The following is a 19,300-nucleotide window of genomic DNA, read 5'->3' on the forward strand; positions in this document are numbered from 1 at the left end:
CCTAGAGTAAAATTAAGGGAACCATCCAGCTATGCTTGAAGGATGTCAGTGAATTGCGTTGCTTGTCCTCGAGTAGAAGACTAGTTAAAGAGTAGAGGGAGGCACTGTGTGATGGTCCTGTCCCCATCGAGTTTTATTTATTTCCCAATGTAGTTTGAGTTCCCCTGTTCTAATGTTGGCTACTAATTAAGAAAAAAAAACATCAAGGATAGTAAGATCTCTGAGACCATGGTAAGAGAGGCACAGTTCCCCCTGAGGAGCCTATCCAACACTGAGTAGAGGAGCAAGGATTATAGTCTCCTTTGTAGCTAAGATTTTTGAGGCCAGATAACAATTTTCTTAAAAATCGATGCATTTTTTCATGTGATGTGTCTTATACATAACATGCCAAAGTATGCATGGTATTCTATAATGGGTCTGAGTATAATGGAGCAATGACCTCCTTGGTTTTAGATGTGATGTTGTTGGCAATTAGTTGTGAGACATAGAAGGATTTCCTAACTATAGTTGCCATATGGTGGTCAAAGAAAAGTGAGCTATCAACCTATGTACTCAGGTCTCTGATCACTGACTCACTTGATACTGGGCTGTTATCAATGCAATAGGTTGAAGCAATCTGCTGGTTCATGAAAGGGATGATACTGCATTTCCTGTTGTTTGGTTTACATCCTTTTTTAGTGCACCAGATGCTGACTCATGTTAACTAATATTGAAATGTATAACTATCTTGGGCTGTCTTGACAACTACATTCAGCTTGCAGTTATCAGCAAATTTGGTTAATCAGAGATCAGTCTTATCAGTTTTGAGGTCAGAGAAATAAATGCCAAATGGGAGGTGGCTCAACATAGATCTCTGGGGGACAACACTGATCACCTTCTCCTAATACCAAGGAGGCATCATCAATTTTGCCAATATGTGTGTTCTGTCCTTGAGCCAGTTTGGTATCATTCTTATCACATAGCAAGCAATATCTAATGCCATACGTTTAGGATTCCATCATTTGGTATGGTGTCATATGTCTTGGCCAAATCAAGATAGACTGCATAGCAGTGCACCCACTGTCTACTGCCTGCATGACCTTTTCAAAGAAGATTTTAAGATTTGACAGGCATGACATACCCTTTACAAAGTCAAATTGCTGAGAGTTGAGCCTCATCAGATGTTTGAAACTGTGATTTACGAGGTCAGTAATGAAGCGCTCCATGGCTTTACAGGTAAAACTTCATAAGGCTAGTGGGTTAGTGGTGGGTCTATCTTGTGGAGGGGCATTATTAATGCAGTGCCCCGGAATTCAGTGACATAGTCTGGAGATAGCCTTTAGTTAGGCATTTCAAGCAGGAAATGAGCGAGTGCATGTTTGATGCTAATTATTAGGTAGCCTGGTATATTGTCCAGATCCATGGTATAAGCATTTTGAGAAAACCTTAAGGACATGATCCTTGATAATGGTGGAGGGGGGATGACACAGGGTTGACTGGAGATGATAGTTTCAGGAGAGAAGTTGTCCAGAAACTTGTTTGCTAGTATATTAGCAATGTCTTTTAAGTTTCAATGGAAGGCACCGTTATGGAAAAGTTTGGAGCAGTGTTGTTAATTATTTATTAATTTTCTAATGTAAATGACAAAAGACTTGTAGTCATCCTTTGCCTCTGTTGCTAGCTTGAGTTTATGAGATGCTTTGCTGGTCCTAACTGTTGCCTTCAATTTCAAAGTGATGTTTTTGTTATTTTCGAGCAGGGGGGAATCTGACCCTACATGGTAGTCTCAGCAGTTTCCTTCATCTGTTACACAGTTTGTTTATAATGACTAACCACCAGGATGGTTTATTTTTGAATTTACCACTATAGTTGCTTCTAGTAGGGACTGCCATGTCAATGCATTTGTCTAGATGGGCATAAAGATCCTTGCTATAGGTGGCTGCATATCTAGGATCAACTGTTTTCCTGGTGAATTTAGATTTTGCCATCTAATTGTAAAATGTTTACTTTTTTGAAGTCTATAAAGAGGGTTGTGTTGGCTACCATGGGGGTGGATATTTTGACAGTAAAAGTGACCAGTAGGTGGTCTAATGAAGGATCAACCAGAAGGACGGAACAGGCTGGTGCTAAGTTTGTGAGAATGAGGTCATGAAAGGGCCCACCCCTTGCTGGGATTGAGGACAAGTTGATCCAGGGAGTTTTTGTTAACCAAACCCAAAATGTGTTGGGCATACCCTATGCTGATAGTGCAGGTACTCCAGTCTATGGAGGGATAGTTGAAATCACCAAAGATGAATGAGACATTGCTTATAGGAATATTTTCAAGAAATGCCAGTAAGATTTTATGATCATGTGGGTCTATAGATGGGTACTGATAACTTATATGATGGAAGTCTGACTTTCCCAAGGTGAGCTTGAGTTCTAGGAGTTCATCTGGGATGGGGTATTTCTGGGTATCAGCCTTGAAAGGATACTGTTACAGATGAACACCAATACTCTACTGCAGTTATTAGTGGTTTTAAAGGCATCATAAGCACAAAAGACAGGCATAGAGGGGTGCAGTTTTTACATTTGAACCTTGTCTGAATAACAACACAAACATGGACACATTCAAGATACAGAAGTGCCTGCAAATCAGATGGTTTGTTGTTAAGATTTCTGCAATTGAAATATTTTCTAAACAATCCTGTATTGCTCTGTGATTGACTGTGCAGTAGCCTGTTAAGAGAAGATTTATTTTGATTTATATTTTATTTTTTACCACTGTTTATAGGAAGAAAGGGATAGCTTGTAGACAGGAAGATTTACTTTGATTTATATTTTGTTGTTTTCTCTCTGATTTGCACTGTTTGTTGTTAGAAATAAATAGGTGTTATACAAGCAAACTCTAGCCATAAGCCATTCTAAGGGACCTAGTAAGGTATAAATTCACAAAGACTGCAGAGAGGACAAGCCACAACTTTTCTAAAGCAATCCTATGTTGCTTTGCAATTTACTGATCTTCAATGTTAAAAAGAGGTGTGACTGCAAGTTATAGTGAGCAAAAGCTATTGTGCACATTTGCATGTGATGTAAAGAAATTCCAGACTTTGTGCAACTTTCACAACTGGTACAGTCAGAGCAACAACTTTATGTAACTTAATGTAATATTTAATTATATATTGTTTGAGTGATTTTTCTCATAGATGATTTAACATCTCTTTGAATTCTGTGGTAACTGATTTTGATTATCCTTTTCTTCTAGAATTCTGTATTCATTTGCAGCAGAAAATGGATTCTTCAAATGAGTATGCAATTAATGATTTGTTAGAGCACAAGTATCTTGTACAACAGATTAAATGTTATGCATATTTAAAGGAAGCACCTGATAACACTGGCGATCTGTGTTCTGCTTGTGAAAAGTTGGATTATTTGCTTACCATTATTAGTAGTAAATTTAGACTTACTGATGATGATTGCACTTGTGCAATTAGTATTGCTTGGAGAACTATTGTTAACATATATTAATACTGGCCTGATGAGATAAATAATGGTAGTCAAAGAGGAAATAGAACACATATAGGAAAGGAAGTGTCTAGTGTCTGCAAAGATCACTCAACCCCTAATGAAAAAGATAATACCACTGACTTACATAACTTCATCTAAGGTGTTCTACAGTCTGCATGTAGATGACTTGAAAATGGTTGTTACACGTGTTACAGATAGGGCATGCCTGCAAAATAACTTGACTAAATTTATCATTTGGGCTCAGGAGAATAATATGCTGATAGATGCATCAAAGCCTAAGCATATATGATTTAGGAGACATAAATTTAAAGGTGAACATTTAATATAGCACACGATGATTGACCCTGTAGATTCATTTAAGGACCTTGGTATATGGGTAGATCCAGCTTTGAATTTATCTAATCATATCAACCAATTGGTTAATGGTAGTTATAGAACTACATGTTGTATAAAAAGATTTATAAAGTCTAGGAAATCAGACATGATGAAGTCATTGTTGGTTAGTTACATTAGACCTAAACATAAGTATGGAATAACAATATGGAAAACTTACAAGAAAACAAGCATGAGTAAACTGGAAAGAGTACAGTGGAAATTTACCAAGGACATCCATGGATCTGAAAATTTAAGTTATTACAAAAGACTAAAATATATGAACTTGTACAATGTCTCACAGAGATATTTAACAATTAATAGACTACCTGTGTAGAAGATTCTGTATAAATGAGAAGTGTACTAATTGGTTCTCTGACAGAGTAGCTGATGCACAGAACAGACTACCAAGTTACAGTAAATGAAGCACTAGTTTATTGTATACTGACATGCTAGAAGGGCATAATTGCCCATACATAGGTTCATAGGTTCAAAGGTGTGTACTAGGCTAATGGCCCTCGAGCCTTTACAAGCCTAACCCATAGGAGTACCCTGGCATCATGCCACCCGACGTTAGTTCCCAGTGCCTCTGTCGAGTAGAGCCACTGGAGTGATCCCCAGGGTAAATTTTCTATTTCCCATCCACTCATCAAGATTTCTCTTGAAGAGGGCCAGTGAGGTGCTCTGTTTGACATGTATGGGAAGTCTATTCCATAGCATAGGCAGTCTCTGGGTTATGAACCTGTCCCTTCAGCTTGTTCTGTTGATTGTGGTAATGAAGTTGAGGTCTCTGGAGCATGTGGTGAGGAGGGATTGGGATTTCTTTAGATGTAGCATTTCTAACAGAGTTGGGTCCAACATGCCTTTGTAAGTCAAGCTGAGATCGCCTCTAAGTAGGCGATATGAGACAGAGAACAGTTGGAGTTTTTTGAGTCTGTCCATATAGGACAAGTGTTTAAGGCCTAGGATCCTCTTTCTGAGGTACTTTTGCAGCCTCTCCAGTTGTTGCAGGTGTTTAGTGAGGTACATGACAAATGGGGCATTGTACACGATGACTGGCCTAATGAGGGAAGAGTAGAGGGAGACAATGACCTCTTTCTTCCTGGATGCAAAACCCTTAGTAATGAGATGTACCACATAGAAGGACTTTCTGACCACAGTGGCAAAGTGGGGGTCAAAAGAGAGGTTGCTGTCAACCTGTGCTCCCAGAGCTCTTATAATGCCTTCTGTATTCCGTGGACTACTATCAATGTGGTAATTCATGGGAACTGGGTTTTTCCCAAAGGGGATGACGACACATTTTTTGGCATTGAGCTTAAGGCCATGCTTCTAACACCAGTCTTTGGTCTCAGTAAGGCCTTTCTGTAGGATGTCAGCATCACTTGGGAAGTTAATAGCTCCCACCTTGCAATCATCTGCGAACTTTGTCAGCCAGAGTCCCTTTGTGTTGGCCTGGACTTCAGAGACGTAGATACCAAACAGGAGAGGAACTAGGACCGAACCCTGTGGGACTCTACTCATGACTGGTTGCCAGTCTGACTTGGAGTCAGCTACTTTCACACTGTGGGTACTATCTGTGAGTCAGTTTGCAATCCACCTAGTGATATGGGGGTTGATGCCTAGCTTAGTGAGTTTTTCTATGATTCCTGAGTGGGGAAATAGTATCAAAGGCCTTGGCCAGATCAAGGTAGGCTGTATGAATCACCTTGCCTTCATCCACAGCTCTGGTGACTGACTCAAAGAAGTCGACCAGGTTGAGCAGGCATGATCTACCCTTCACAAAACCAAACTGTGAGGGATCCAGAGTTTGGAGATTCCCTATATCCTTGTTTATTAGGTCCATGATGATGCGTTCCATAGCTTTGCATATCAGACTCATTAGGCTAATGGGGTGATAGTTCCCAGGGTCTGCATTCGCTCCTACTTTGTGGAGAGGTTTGACTGTGGCAGTGTGCCATTCAGTAGGGGCAAAGTCTGAGGTGAGGCTGTGATTGAACAGGGCACACAGTTGAGGTGCCAGTTCACTTTGTAGTTCATCTAGAACACAGCCAGGGATATTGTCAGGTCCCATAGAAGCTGTATTCTTGGCCTTGGACAGTGTTGTTTTAACCTGTGCAGCAGTAATACTGGATGTTTTGCAATCTACTGGTATTATGACTAGTCTTTTGCTGGGGTAGAGAGGGGCAAAGTTGGTACTGAATCTGCTGGCCAGTATATTGGCAATATCTGTTGGCTTGGTATAGGAGGTACCATTGTGCAGTAGCTCAGAGCAAATCTGGGTATTGCCGTGGAGATTCTTTACATAACTATAGAAGGCCTTGTGGTTGTCTTCACTATCTGCTGCATTTCTGTTTTCATAACTAGCTTTATAGGATTTGATGAGGGATCTCAACTTTTTGTTGAGGCTGAGAAGGGAGTTTTTCCAGTCTTGGGACTTCACCTTATTCCACATCAGTTTTCTCCTTCTGTTATAGAGTTTGTTTATGGCAGCGGACCACCAGATTGGCTTCCTTTTTTTGGAGGAGAGCGTCTTGGTTCTATTGGGTATGGTGAGATCCATGCATTTGTGTATGTGTTCGTACAGTGCATTGGTGTATGATTCAGCGGTCATGAAACTATTCTTCATTTGCATGGATGCAGTGAAGTTAGCCACCTCTGTTTTTAGGAGCCCAACGTTAGCTTTGGAGAAGTTTTTCATGGTAGTTAGCTTTGCGGGGGGGTGGAAGGGATGTGGATTTCCAAGGTGATTTATTTGTGGTCTGATCTAACCAGAGAGGAGTTGACTGTTGGTGTAGAGCAACAGTCGCCCATGTCAGTAATGACCAGGTCAAGGATGTTGTTACCTCTAGTGGGGATAAAAACAAGCTGGTACAGGGCATTGGAATTAATGAATTCCAGGAATTGGGCAAGTATATTGCTACATGAGTAGTTTTCTCAGTTAATGAAGGGGTAGTTGAAGTCACCCAGTATGAGAGTGCTAGTTTGGACCCTAAAATTCTCCAGGGTGCTTAGGAACATGGAGTGTGAGTCTTGGGACATGGATGGGGACCTATAGCAGGCTACAAGCTGAATCGCTATCTTGCCCAATGTTAGCTGCACCTGAAGTATCTCTGATGCGTTATGTTGGGCTACCAGTCTGGATGTGTACGTATCCTTTATGACTATGGAAAGACCACCGGCTTTGGAGCTTCGGTCCAAGTTCTGGGGCTGAAAGGTGTAGAATGAGTTATAGCCTGGTACTGCAGGGGTGCTTCCTGCTGCCTTGAACCAAGTCTCTGTTACAGCATCAATGTCGATGTTCTCCATTTTAAGGAGTGCTTCAAGTGAGTGCATTTGGAGATTTAGACTTCTAGCATTGAGCAGCATGACCCTCAGATTGCATTTGTTTGTAGCTGTTACGGTGGTAATTTGGTTTTGGAACACCACCTAAAAAAGGCATTATAGGGGTGGCAAGAGCCTTGGCCAGTATCTGGAAGCCCAGGGGTGACGGATGCAGGCCATCTCTGGCAAAGCATTGAGGTCTGTCAATTATGTCATCCCAGGCAGACAGATGCTGGTACCCCTTAGAATGACACTAGAAACTTAGCCAAGTGTTGAAATCAATAATTTTCTGCTTGTACTGTGGTATCATTCTGGGTGATGGTAGGAGGCTGCTCAAGGCTAGGGTCATGCCCACCTGGGCTACATAATCCGAGAGCTCCTCTATGTGTCTTTTCATGTAGTCCAGGGAGGTACGTCTCAGGTCATTCGTACCCACATGTACAATGACAGAGTCATATTTTTACCTGTTGTTTAGGGACCTGAGTGCATGCATTATGTGGCAGATACTGGAACCTGACAGGCAGCTGACTGTTACTTTCTCCTTATTCAACCTAGTGAGTGGTACATACGTGTGCCTCACTATAGAGTCAACTGTGACTAGTGTGTTGGGCATGCTGTTTTGCCTTAGGGGCTTTGGTTTAGTGGCACATTGTTTAGGAGAGATATGTGTCTCATGATTAGTGTTGTATTGTGGTGGTCCAGTGCATTTCTGCCTTGGAGGTCTCTGCTGTTTGGGTAGATTTTTAATGAGAGCCTCCACGAAGGTGGTTGTGTGGTTTGTGTTTTTATGTGAAGGCAGTGCTGGTGTGCGTTCTGTTGAGCTATGTGTTCCATGTGGTGTGGTGCAAGTGTTGACCATCTCCTCTTGACCAGCTATTCTGGTCTTGGCTGGAGAGTGCATGGCTTGGATATATTAGTGCATCTCTCACAAGTCTGAGTGTTGGGATGTAAGAGGAGAGGGTTGTCAGTGTACATGAGGCAGTTGCTACATTTCCTCAGGATGTCCAAGTTCACCAGGTTAATAGGAGAAAACACAGGGAACTGACCTTTAGACATGCCTGGTGGGTTGGCCATTAATAATAAGTACTGGAGCTGTTTCCTTTTAGAATGTTTAGTGCTGGTAGTACTTTTGTGTGCTACAATAATTGCTACAAGAAGTCTGGTAAAGTGCTAGACTAATAAGCTAGTAAAAGTGCAGGAGAGGAGAGAACTAGCAGATTTAAGAGAAAAATTGAAGAGCAAACATTTTGGTACTGCTAAGAATCTTACAGTCCTTGATACAGCAAATATGTAAGCTAGATAGGCTACCTAGTTCTAACCACTCCCTCTGATAAGCTAGAAGGCTTCTCTCCGACACAGAAAGGCTTGGGGACTCAGAAGCTTACAAACAGTCTTGGATACAGCAAACCTGTATCTGGACTTGACTAGTTACAGGAAAGGTGAGAAACAAGCGCAAATGCGGGCTTTTAAACCAGAAAGTTGAAAGATATGGAAAAAACTGACCAAACAGCCAATAAACTAAAATTTCTGGGCCAGAAATCACTCTTCTTGTGTTAGATACGCTACCTAGTGCTTACTACTCCCACTGATAAGCTAAAAGGCTTCTCTCCAACACAGAAAGGCTTGGGGAGCTCAGAAGCTTACAAACAGCTCTGGATACAGCAAGTCTGTATCTGGGCTAGACTAGTTACAGGAAAGGTGGGAAACAAGTGCAAACGCAGGCTTTTAAACCAGAAAGTTGAAAGGGATGGAAAAACTGCCCAAATGGCCAATAAACTACAATTTCTGGGCCAGAAACCACTCCTCTTGTGGTAGATAGGCTACCTAGTACTTACCACTCCCACTGATAAGCTAGAAGGCTTCCCTCCAACACAGAAAGGTCTGAGAATGCTTGGAAGCTTACAAAACAGCCCTGGATACAGCAAATCTGTATCTGGACTAAACTAGTTACAGGAAGGGTGGGAAAGAAGCTTAAAACTTTTTTTTTTTTACACAGAAAAGCAGCTAAAATAGCAGTAAAACAATTCAAATGCAGTGCAAGCTAGCACACTTGAGTGTGTAGCAATAGTAATGCAAATACAGTTTAAATAAATGCAATTACATTAAAAAACAACTAAGAACAAGTGCAGAAAGCAGTAAATTAGGAAAAAATCAAAATGGAGGCACTTAGAATATCAGAAAACAATGCCAGCAAATATATATATAATTCTGTCAAGCAAAAATTAAGACAGTGCAGCACTCTGAACAGTTAAAAAGTGCCAACAAATATACTTATCAGCTCTACATTTCCGGATTATTTGAGAAGCACATGCAGTCAGAACACAAGGAAATTCTAGCAATGGTATGCAGGACTTTATGAAGAGAAGATTTTGTTAAGGGTTTGTCCACAAGAGTGTAGACCACATGAACCTTCTTAAATGTAAAGTGACTCGTCTGAAGCACAAGTGCTAAGACCAAAGCTTAAAATGCTTAGAATAACAGATAAATTTAATTAGGCTACTAACAAGCAGTATTAAATGCAGCAGAATAAAAGCACTTAAACACTTAAGAGCACACAGCAAAAATAAGGTAATAAAGTATGAAGAACACAATTACAGTTTTTTTAACTGGTGAGGGAGGAAACAGAAGTGTTCAAAGTCAAAGAAGCAAGGGGGTAGTCCTGGCCAAATAATCACAATGCACTATGTTGAGTGATCAAATGAGATTGGACTGGGGGCAGTGACCAAGATCAGATTTACAGCAGGGCCACCAAGTTTAAGACTAGAAGAGCACTTGGGAAGGTGGGGGGAAGCAAACAGTGAGCACAACAGCAGCAAAGGACAGAAACAGTACAGCAAATATATAAACAATAAAGCAAATATGCAGCACAGTGCAAACTGAGTTGTAAAAAGTATACTTATCAGTTTGGAATATCAGAAAGATTCCAACTCTGCTCACAGTCAGGAGAATTCAGCTCTCTGCTATATCAGCTCTGCACAAATTCACAGAAATGCAATTTGTAATGGAGGTACAACACATGAAATGTTAGTATGTCTGTATCTATGCAAGGGCCACCTTGATATTGTCCAGTTTGGGATATAAATAGTTTGTTAGGCTGGGATATTGATTAGATGAACTCTGTCTAAAAAAGGCACAACTGAGGCAGCAAAGGGTTTGGCCAGTATGCAGAAACCCTTGGAAGAGAGGTGTAGACTGTCCTTTACAAACCAAGTTGGACTGTCAGTCATTTCGTCTCAGGGCAAAATGAATAGGACTTCCCTGGAGTGACACCAGCTAGTTAGCCAGCTGCTGAACCCAAGTATCATTTTCACTGATGGAAGAATACCACTCAAAACCAGTCTTATCCTTGACTGAAGCTTGTATAGTAAGCTCCAGCATGTCTTACTGTATGTCCTTCAACAATTTTCATGCCAGATCATTTATTACCACACAGACTACTATAATGCTGTAGTCATATTTGCTGATGGAGAGGGTCTTGAGAGCTTTAGATATGTCTGCAATCCTGGCTCCTGAGAGGGAGTTGAATGTAAATCTATACTTGTCCAGCCTAGTGAGCATGAAGTCTGTGAACAATATTGTCACTGGTTAGTAAGATATTTCCAAATGTCAGTTTATACTTATTAGAAATGGGAGTGTTATTTTGTTGGTGACAAGTTGATGAGGGGGATGAGTGTAGTAGTTGTATTTGGGAGGTTTAACTGATGTCTAATCTTAAAAGTTTTAGGGAGCTTGGGTAGTAATTTTTAAATGGCATCATAGTTTGATAGTTTTGTGTTGTCTGTATAAGGATGTTGCATTTACATGGGTGGGGATGTGACAATGTAATGCTCACTGCATGCCTTGAGCTGGGAGAAGAATGTCTCAGAATTTGCTTGAAATTAAAACTCTCACAAACAAAATCAACTAGTCTAAGCAGGAACAGATTTTCAGTGAGCATGAGGAAGTTCTTACACTCTCTTAGGACACCATGTACTAGAAGGCTGTCAGAACAGGGGAGCTAGTTTGCTATCTCTGAATGATGTACAGTGCTATTATTAACAGAATCTCAAAGGGGGATAAGGAAGGGCTGAGGGAGTTTTAAGCAAGGGGAGTCACTGGATCTCACTGATTATTCTGATCATCATGAGCAGACTAATGTAGCTGGTAGCAGGTTAGCATAATAAGGTTTGGTCCAAGGCACAATAGTGCCTAATACATGTGAAATGAAGGAAGATTTTATTTCCGAATTAACTAAGGGAAAGGTTAGACTTTCCTTACTATGTACTTCTTATCTTCAACTCAGGCAGCAGCCTGCTTGGTAAAAAGCAACCAAACAAAAGCAAGGCAACCAATGAGAAACAGCTATAAATTTGAGAAAGTAGTGCTCAGCTACTTAGAAATAACAGCAATTAAAGTATTCTAACAAGAAACACATCTTTCTCTAAGATAACCCTCAAACCAGGCCAGAACAGGCTGTTCTCATCATAAGTTTTAAACAGGAATTAAGTTTAATAAGACAGGTAAAACAATATGATAAATGATATACATAACAACAAGACTTTAAGAGCAATACAGAAAATACCAAAATACATTTTTCTGAGTATACTGATGTAGCAGAAATCCAGGAAACCACTTTATAAATTAATCTCATTTGTGAGGACACAGTCACAGTTTCTGCAGTCTTAACTGCAAAGGCTGTAAAGTGTTGTGAATGTGTGCTGTCTCAGTTCAAAGTGCATGTAGTTCAGCCTTTTTATTCTGCTTTCTGTCTTTCCAGTTTTCTTCACATCACAAATTTAGAATCCACATAAGTATGTACACCAATGCAGTCTTCAAAGTTCAGCATTTCCCTGTGTATGGAAACCATGAAACAAGTTAAAGCTGCATTGTGATTTCAGGATAGTGGAGTGGGATACTGTTGGACATGTCCTATTATACCCTGCTTTTGGTCACACGTGTGCCTTGTAAATAAGACCAGTTGTGAGTAACTTCCAGTACAACTTCCACCCTACATAAAATGAAAACAATGTTGTTATATGTCTCTTTAAGTTACCCATCTTTTAATCTACTGTACTGGTTTTGCAGTTAAGCTTCTAAATGACAAAAGAAAACAGCTGAGTATTATAATAAACGAAAACACTGTGGAGGGCAAATTCCTTTCATTACTCAATTCTGAAGTGCTCAGTCATTCTGTCTTACAAAACTTGACAACTCAGTGCTAAGAGAAGTCATATGAATGTTTGCTTGCGTTAAACCAGAAGTAACAGTATTTCATCAGAGTAACATAGGCTGCAGAAATCATGCTTTGGTTATGTCACAGTATTAATAAAGTTCCTTTTATCTCCTCAGATTTTTTTCTTTTCTTTTTGAAGATAACAGAAAAAATTGTTTAGGTTTGCCTTAGGTATCAAAACAAACAAAAGGATCAAAAAAGGAAGGCAAAAAAAGGATATGCAGACAGTGGTGAGCAGTGTTTCGGGAAAAATAGCTCAGCAAATTCCCTTATTTAAAAAAAACTTCATGTATCCATATCTTCCAAAGAAAGCACTCTGGTCTCTGCTCTAACCTCTTGCTACCCTGAAACTGAGAAAGATATAAACTACAGGCTTGCACAGAATGAAAGTATTCTGGAAATCTAACACAGGTCTGCAAACTATACCTCAAATGCAGTTTACCACCCTATCCACTAGGCTGTACTGAGAGCCAGTTTGTGAAAGTCAGCACCTATATTACAGACATTTATTTTATATGTTTGTCAGTCTTTTGAGGGACTTGGTCAAAAGATCCTTCCCAGTCTTGAATTGAGTCCATGTTTAGTTGTTGTGTCTTTCGGCTTATCCCGATTAGGTGTTGCCACAGCGGAACTCCGGTCCGCTAATGTTTGGTAGTGGATTTTTACATGCCGAGTTACCAGCCCTGATGCACACCTTCAATGAAGGCACGCCCATTCACGCCTGCCTCCACACAGAAGACGCTCTAGCTGAGAATCGAACGGGACAACATCTTGCTGTGAGGCGACAATGCTACCGCAGCACCACTACCGCGGGATTGTAAAAAATAAATTAAGATCTTATGGAGCAGTGGTGCAGCGGTAGCATTGTCACCTCACAGCAAGAGGTTCTCTGGTTTGATTCTCAGCTGGAGTGCCTTCTGTGCAGAGTCTGCATGTCCTCCCTGCGTTCGTGTGTTTTTTCTCCGGCTGCTCCAGTTTCCTCCCATGTTCAAAGACATGTGTCTGGAGTGTTTCTTCCTGAGCCTCCACTGAAAATTGGCTACATTCCAAGTTAGACTTTCCCAGTTAACAAATGTTAAATAAATAAATAAGAACAGCATAAGTGGAATATAACACCTTATAAACAGCATAGCTTCATGCAATACACTATATGGAAGTCAAATGTAGTTTCACTCTTAGCATGTACAAAAAAGCATCCAGTTACTTTCTTATCATTTATGTAAGTATGCATTGGTACAGAAATTAAAGAAAATCTAGATAAGGCAAACATTATCATGTGCCACTGTTGAGGGACGGTAGATTGTATAGGTATCAAATTATTAATCAGAAGGCAGGGAATTTGCTGACGGGTAGATTAAGGCTTGGTAAGAGGAGACAAATTTTGATAGAACTAGTTATGGCCAAATTATTCTGAAATACTGAATATAAGCTTCTTTACAGAAGCAAATGTTTGATGAATATGTGTACAAACTGTGGCTGCTAATGATCCCACATGTAGGTATACTTGGTAAGCTAAGACAGTTAGAAAGTAATAACATAATGGTGAAGGATTATAAAACAAATCAGTAAAGTATTTCATAAAAAAGTAAATACCTATAATTTCATTGCTTTTATAGGAAATAAAGGTTGGATGAATGGCTGTTTGTTTAAACCTGGGGGAGTTTTGGCATACAACCTGAGCTGCCAAAGTAATTTTCTTTATTTTATTTTATATTAGTTAATGTTGACATGTATTTTATATCATTTAATGTGTACATACACTTTTTTATTTTATTGCTTTGCATTGAAGTTATTTTAATGCTTGGTGGCTTTAATAATACATCAATTATCTTATTATCCAATGCTTTTATTGTGGTGTATAAAGAAGTGTACATTCAGTGTTTTTTTGTTCCGATGAAGTATCACGTCTATGGACAAAAGCGCTCAGTAAACTATTCTGGTTGTATAACAACTTTGAATCCTGTTTTGGACCTTCATTCCTTGGTGTTACTTTTCATGCTTACAGTTAAAAAGTAACTACTATATAATTCAGTGGATAAAACGCTAATGTAACTACAATACAATTAAGTGGATAAAACGCTAAAGTAACTACTATATAATTAAGTGGATAAAACGCTAAAGTAACTACTATATAATTAAGTGGATAAAACGCTAAAGTAACTACTATATAATTAAGTGGATAAAACACTAAAGTAACTACTATATAATTAAGTGGATAAAACGGTAAAGGAACTATTATATAATTAAGTGGATAAAACGCTAAAATAACTACTATATAATTAAGTGGATAAAACGCTAAAGTAACTACTATATAATTAAGTGTATAAAATGCTAAAGTAACTACAATATAATTAAGTGGATAAAATGCTGTCTGTTTAATAGAATACAAACCATTGGGGTCTACCCTCATACATGTTTTTGTTGGGACCTTTAGTATTTGCTGATTTCTTCTCAGAAGTGGGTGAGAACTGTGGGTGACAAAATATGCAAATGACTGTAAGATAAGGGGCACTAATACCTCAACTGCAGTACTGGGGTTGAATCTGCATACTGCACTGTTATGGTGATCTGACAATATTCTCATATTCAGTGTAAAGGAGTGTAGTATTCCGCTTTTAACTAAGATGGCAACATTTAACTTTGGTCTGTACACAATAAACTGTTTTCAAAGCTATCCTGTAAGTATTATATTTAAGTCATCTCTAACAATTTTCATCTTGTGGCACAGTTAATACAGGGGTGCCACAAGCCTCTGTCTTAGGTCCCCCTTTTTTATTATTCATCAATGACCTAGACATCCCTACTCTAGATGTCACTTTGCATGCAAACGATCTCCTGCTACAAGCCCACAACTCCACGTCTACCTTTCAAACTTAACTTTAGCATTCTTTCTTCAGTCTTTGCACCTGAATCAAATCTAACTACCTCCTCATTAACCACACACACACACACACACACACACACACACACACACACACACACACACACACACACACACACACACACACAAATGCGATTTCAGAAGATGCACTGCAAGCAGTCTGAGTACTTAACTATTCAGTGAAGAATAATTACAGATTGTGCACATCCCATTGGATTCCAAAACACTTTGTGCATGCCCGATGCAACTTAAATGCGACAAACTGCAATATCGACTCTGCAAAAGCTTCAGCGAATGCCATACTGCAAAGCAAGGAATGGAAGCTATTCTAATTCACTACAGAATCTGTAATAACACCAACCAAAACAAAAAATGCTATCTGCAGTGAATGAACTGCAACAGGCTGCGGTACTGCAAGCTATGGATGAGGATGTGGCTGTGCATCCTAAAAGGCAGCCAGCTAAAAAGAGAGAAAAACTGTAACTAAGCCAACTGTCAGATCAACAAATCATTGACAAGTACCACCTAAACAAACAGCTGGTGCAGTGTGCAACATGTATGACCCACACATGTCTGTGCAGACATCGCCAGGCAACCCCATCCCTCTCAAAACAAAAGTGTGTCTGAGCCAAGGTGTACTGGCATCTGAGACATTCAAAGACACATGGGGATGCTGTAGGAGTGTCACAGACAGCTGACAGTCATATCCTGTCAAAATTCCTGGAAGCAATGTGTTACAAGGTAGATGAATACATACACTTTCCATCTACCCCTGTGGAGCTGCATCCAGAAGTGGACATATACCTCAACAGAAAAGGGTGGCCATCCCTGAACTGCTAGGATGTATGTGCAGCAGAAAGCAGCATAGCAAACATCATGGCAACACTCCCTGGAAGTGTCCATGATGCTGCCATATGGAGGGAAAGTGGTCTGAGGGCTGCCTTCGAGCAAGGGGAAATACCTGAGGGATTACTACTAGGTAAGTGCAGAAACACAGCTAGAATGTAAGCTAGAGGCATCCCTATCAATATTATCCATGATAACGACATATGTGTTCACTCTCCACAACAGATGACTGTGGATATCCACTCGAGCCATGGCTAATGACCCTGTACAGAGAACAATCAAACCCTGCAGAAGAGGCCTACACTAGAATGCATGCAACAACATGGAATAACATTGAGCATGTATTTGCTGTACTGAAAGCTAGGTTCAGATGTCTGGATACATTCAGGGGTGCACTGCAATACACACCTGAAAAGACAGCATGGGTGATCACTGTCTGCTCCATGCTACACAATATGTTAACAACAGCACATAGTGGTCTTCCAGCTGCAGGTGTGGGTGAACTACCCCAAGAATCCTAGATCTCTGTAGATGACATCCTGCAGGTATCAGAAGAGGTGCAGGAAGGCACAGTGGGCAGAAGAAACAATTGTGGACAATAGAGAGTATGACCAAGAGTCCAGGCCCAGGCAACATGGCAACTTTTAGCACACACCTTTGAGTCATGACAAGCCACATATACAGAAGTACACACATTTAACATTGATGTGTTGTCCCACCACAGCAGCACAGATTGCATCTAATGGCAATTACCCAGTAGATGTACACACTGAACATCAGACATAACAACATAATTCTAACATGTAGCAGTATGAACATACCTAATCTATCCCAACATTGATTATCAGCTCAGGTCACAAGTGACACAGGTATGCATACAGACTCATAGTGGTATATGTGTGCATATGGCAGACAACAAGGGGCTTACATCTGTGAAACACATTCCTAACTGTCCACTAACAAAAGATGCAAACAGGAAATCAATTTGGGATATAAGGCAGAACTGTTTTCAATATCACAAGCAACATATATTAATGCAAAGCATGGCTAAATTGTATCATACTAAATCGAGTCACCTATGGTTAGTAAAAATGTCAGACTCCCATGACATCAGACGTTAAAACAACCACAGACAGATTACATCAGTGGTCTGCACAGCAATCATCATCTCCACTGGGTGAGACTGACTCTACCAGACAGAGTGGATCAACTGTCATTGTTACTCTAATGCAGTACATGGCACCCACACTGACAGTTCACACCTCAGTCAGGTCTGCTCCTGCCTTGTATGGAAAACATGGCCCAGGTTGCTCCACAGAGGAGACTGAGAGGCAATGCCAGCATGTGGAGACACACTGTGAGAATAAGCATGAGTGCAAGTCGACTGTTTGGTTGTGACTGCTGAGCCCACATCAGAAGGGCTAGCAGCAGAAGTATGTACACATTGCAGCATAGACATTGATGCCTGATGGGCAAGGTTTGGTCTGCTGAGAGGAGGCCTACCTCTCTCATGTGGCAATTGACTAAGCACAGTCAGGATACACAGAACCCTGCTTGTACTATGGCACTGCTGTAGTACTGTTGCAGCCAGGGATTCAATGGACCGTGCCACAGATAAAATGCTTTCATACTGTGCAGCCAGTGATGCCATGACCTTACCATGTCTGTGCAACTGTCCTTCATGCAGCACACCCAGCTGGTGCAAAAATGATCCATGGCAGGTGCAAGTGCATGGATGTCAGATGCATGACATTGCTGGGAATATTCATTTGTCTGTAGGAGTAGGCGGGCACCCTTACACATGTGCCCATGCACACCAGCAACATGCCTACACCTACTGCAATGGGCAGCATCAATGTGCTGTGACAAAGTGTCATCATCACCAGCAGACTCAACATGGGGCTGTATTCCACAGGCCTCATCCTGTCCATCATCTGATGTCCCCTCATTGTCAGAATGGCTGGACAAGTTTTCCTCCACATTTGAGGCTACAGCAACATCCACATGACTGTCACCAGACTGTATCACTAAGTCTGTGTGCTATGTGCCAGGGGCCATGCTACCATATTGAGACATATTAAATCACACATCAGGATCAGTGAATTGGCTAATAGAGGAAAAAGGTAGTGAAAGTGCTAAAAGAAGAGACAGATGACACAGGTCAGGAAAATGTGCTTACATCTCATGCTGGATATCATTAATGACATATGCTATATATATCTCACTACAATGTTGCAGATAATAATGACTTATCAAGAGGTTTTGTCTGTGTATGAGACATGGAACCTATATAATTGGGAGATGACAATTACATTAGATATGCAACATACATGACATATGTGATGAATGCAACTATAACACATGCGTGACATGTCCTCCTGAGATGACAGTGCCAGAGGAGAGGGATGAAGTGCAACTGAGGTTGATGTATCTCCTGAGTCCTCCTGAAGTCCACTATTAATTCTTTGGTCTTGCTTACATTTAAGTCAGGGAAACAAAGGCATAAACACAGCATTATTAATCACATTCTTGCCAGCATGGACCATTCCAACAAAGATAAAACATACAGTAGGTAATATATACACATACCTGTTGTTTGTGGCTGAGATGATGATGGTGGCTGTCCTGTGAAGCAGTAGAAGGACACAGTATTAATGGAGGACAACAACAGGAATAACAGCAATGACATGTATGAAAGGGAAGTAGTAGCATACTAGTGGCACCCTCCTGATGTTATGAGTTCATGTGTCATAATAGGGCTCCTGCAGTGGAAAAGTACAGACAAAGCAAAAAAAGTCATGTATGCAGACATCTTCTTAGTCACATGATAACATATACAATGCAGTAACAGGGTCTACTGACACTTACATAACTGTTGGTGCACCTGTTGAACAGATGTCCTTGTGTAGATCAACAGCAACATTAATTCCATACAACACAGGTCTGCAACACATTGCTGCAGCCTATGAACATATTGGGGAACCATATCTGCTCTGTCTGTAGGTGCACTTGCATGGCTCATGCCCCTAGAAAATGTACCTGTATTTTACAATATGATGGAAATATCAAAATGACAGTAACAACACTAGCATGACAGGAGGCTGAGGCAATAATAGGTAATGGTCATAGTAACAGTATATGGTGATACTGACCTGTTGTGTTCTGCTACTGTGCAGAAGTGG

General features: G+C 40.4%; 1 protein-coding gene across 1 annotated transcript in view; it reads right to left on the reverse strand.

Annotated features, from left to right (window-relative positions):
* The window catches only part of TOMT (transmembrane O-methyltransferase), a 146,655-nt gene extending 127,778 nt beyond the window's left edge, over window positions 1–18,877 (reverse strand). Inside the window, exon 1 of the mRNA XM_044073010.1 lies at window positions 18,708–18,877. The gene's annotated coding sequence lies outside the window, so the exon portion shown is untranslated. The remainder of the gene's footprint in view (window positions 1–18,707) is intronic.
* Window positions 18,878–19,300: the final 423 nt, after the last annotated feature.

The sequence above is a fragment of the Protopterus annectens genome, chromosome 5.part1 (assembly GCF_019279795.1).
Source record: "Protopterus annectens isolate FY-2018-M chromosome 5.part1, PAN1.0, whole genome shotgun sequence".
In the NCBI taxonomy this organism is placed as follows: Eukaryota; Metazoa; Chordata; order Ceratodontiformes; family Protopteridae; genus Protopterus; species Protopterus annectens.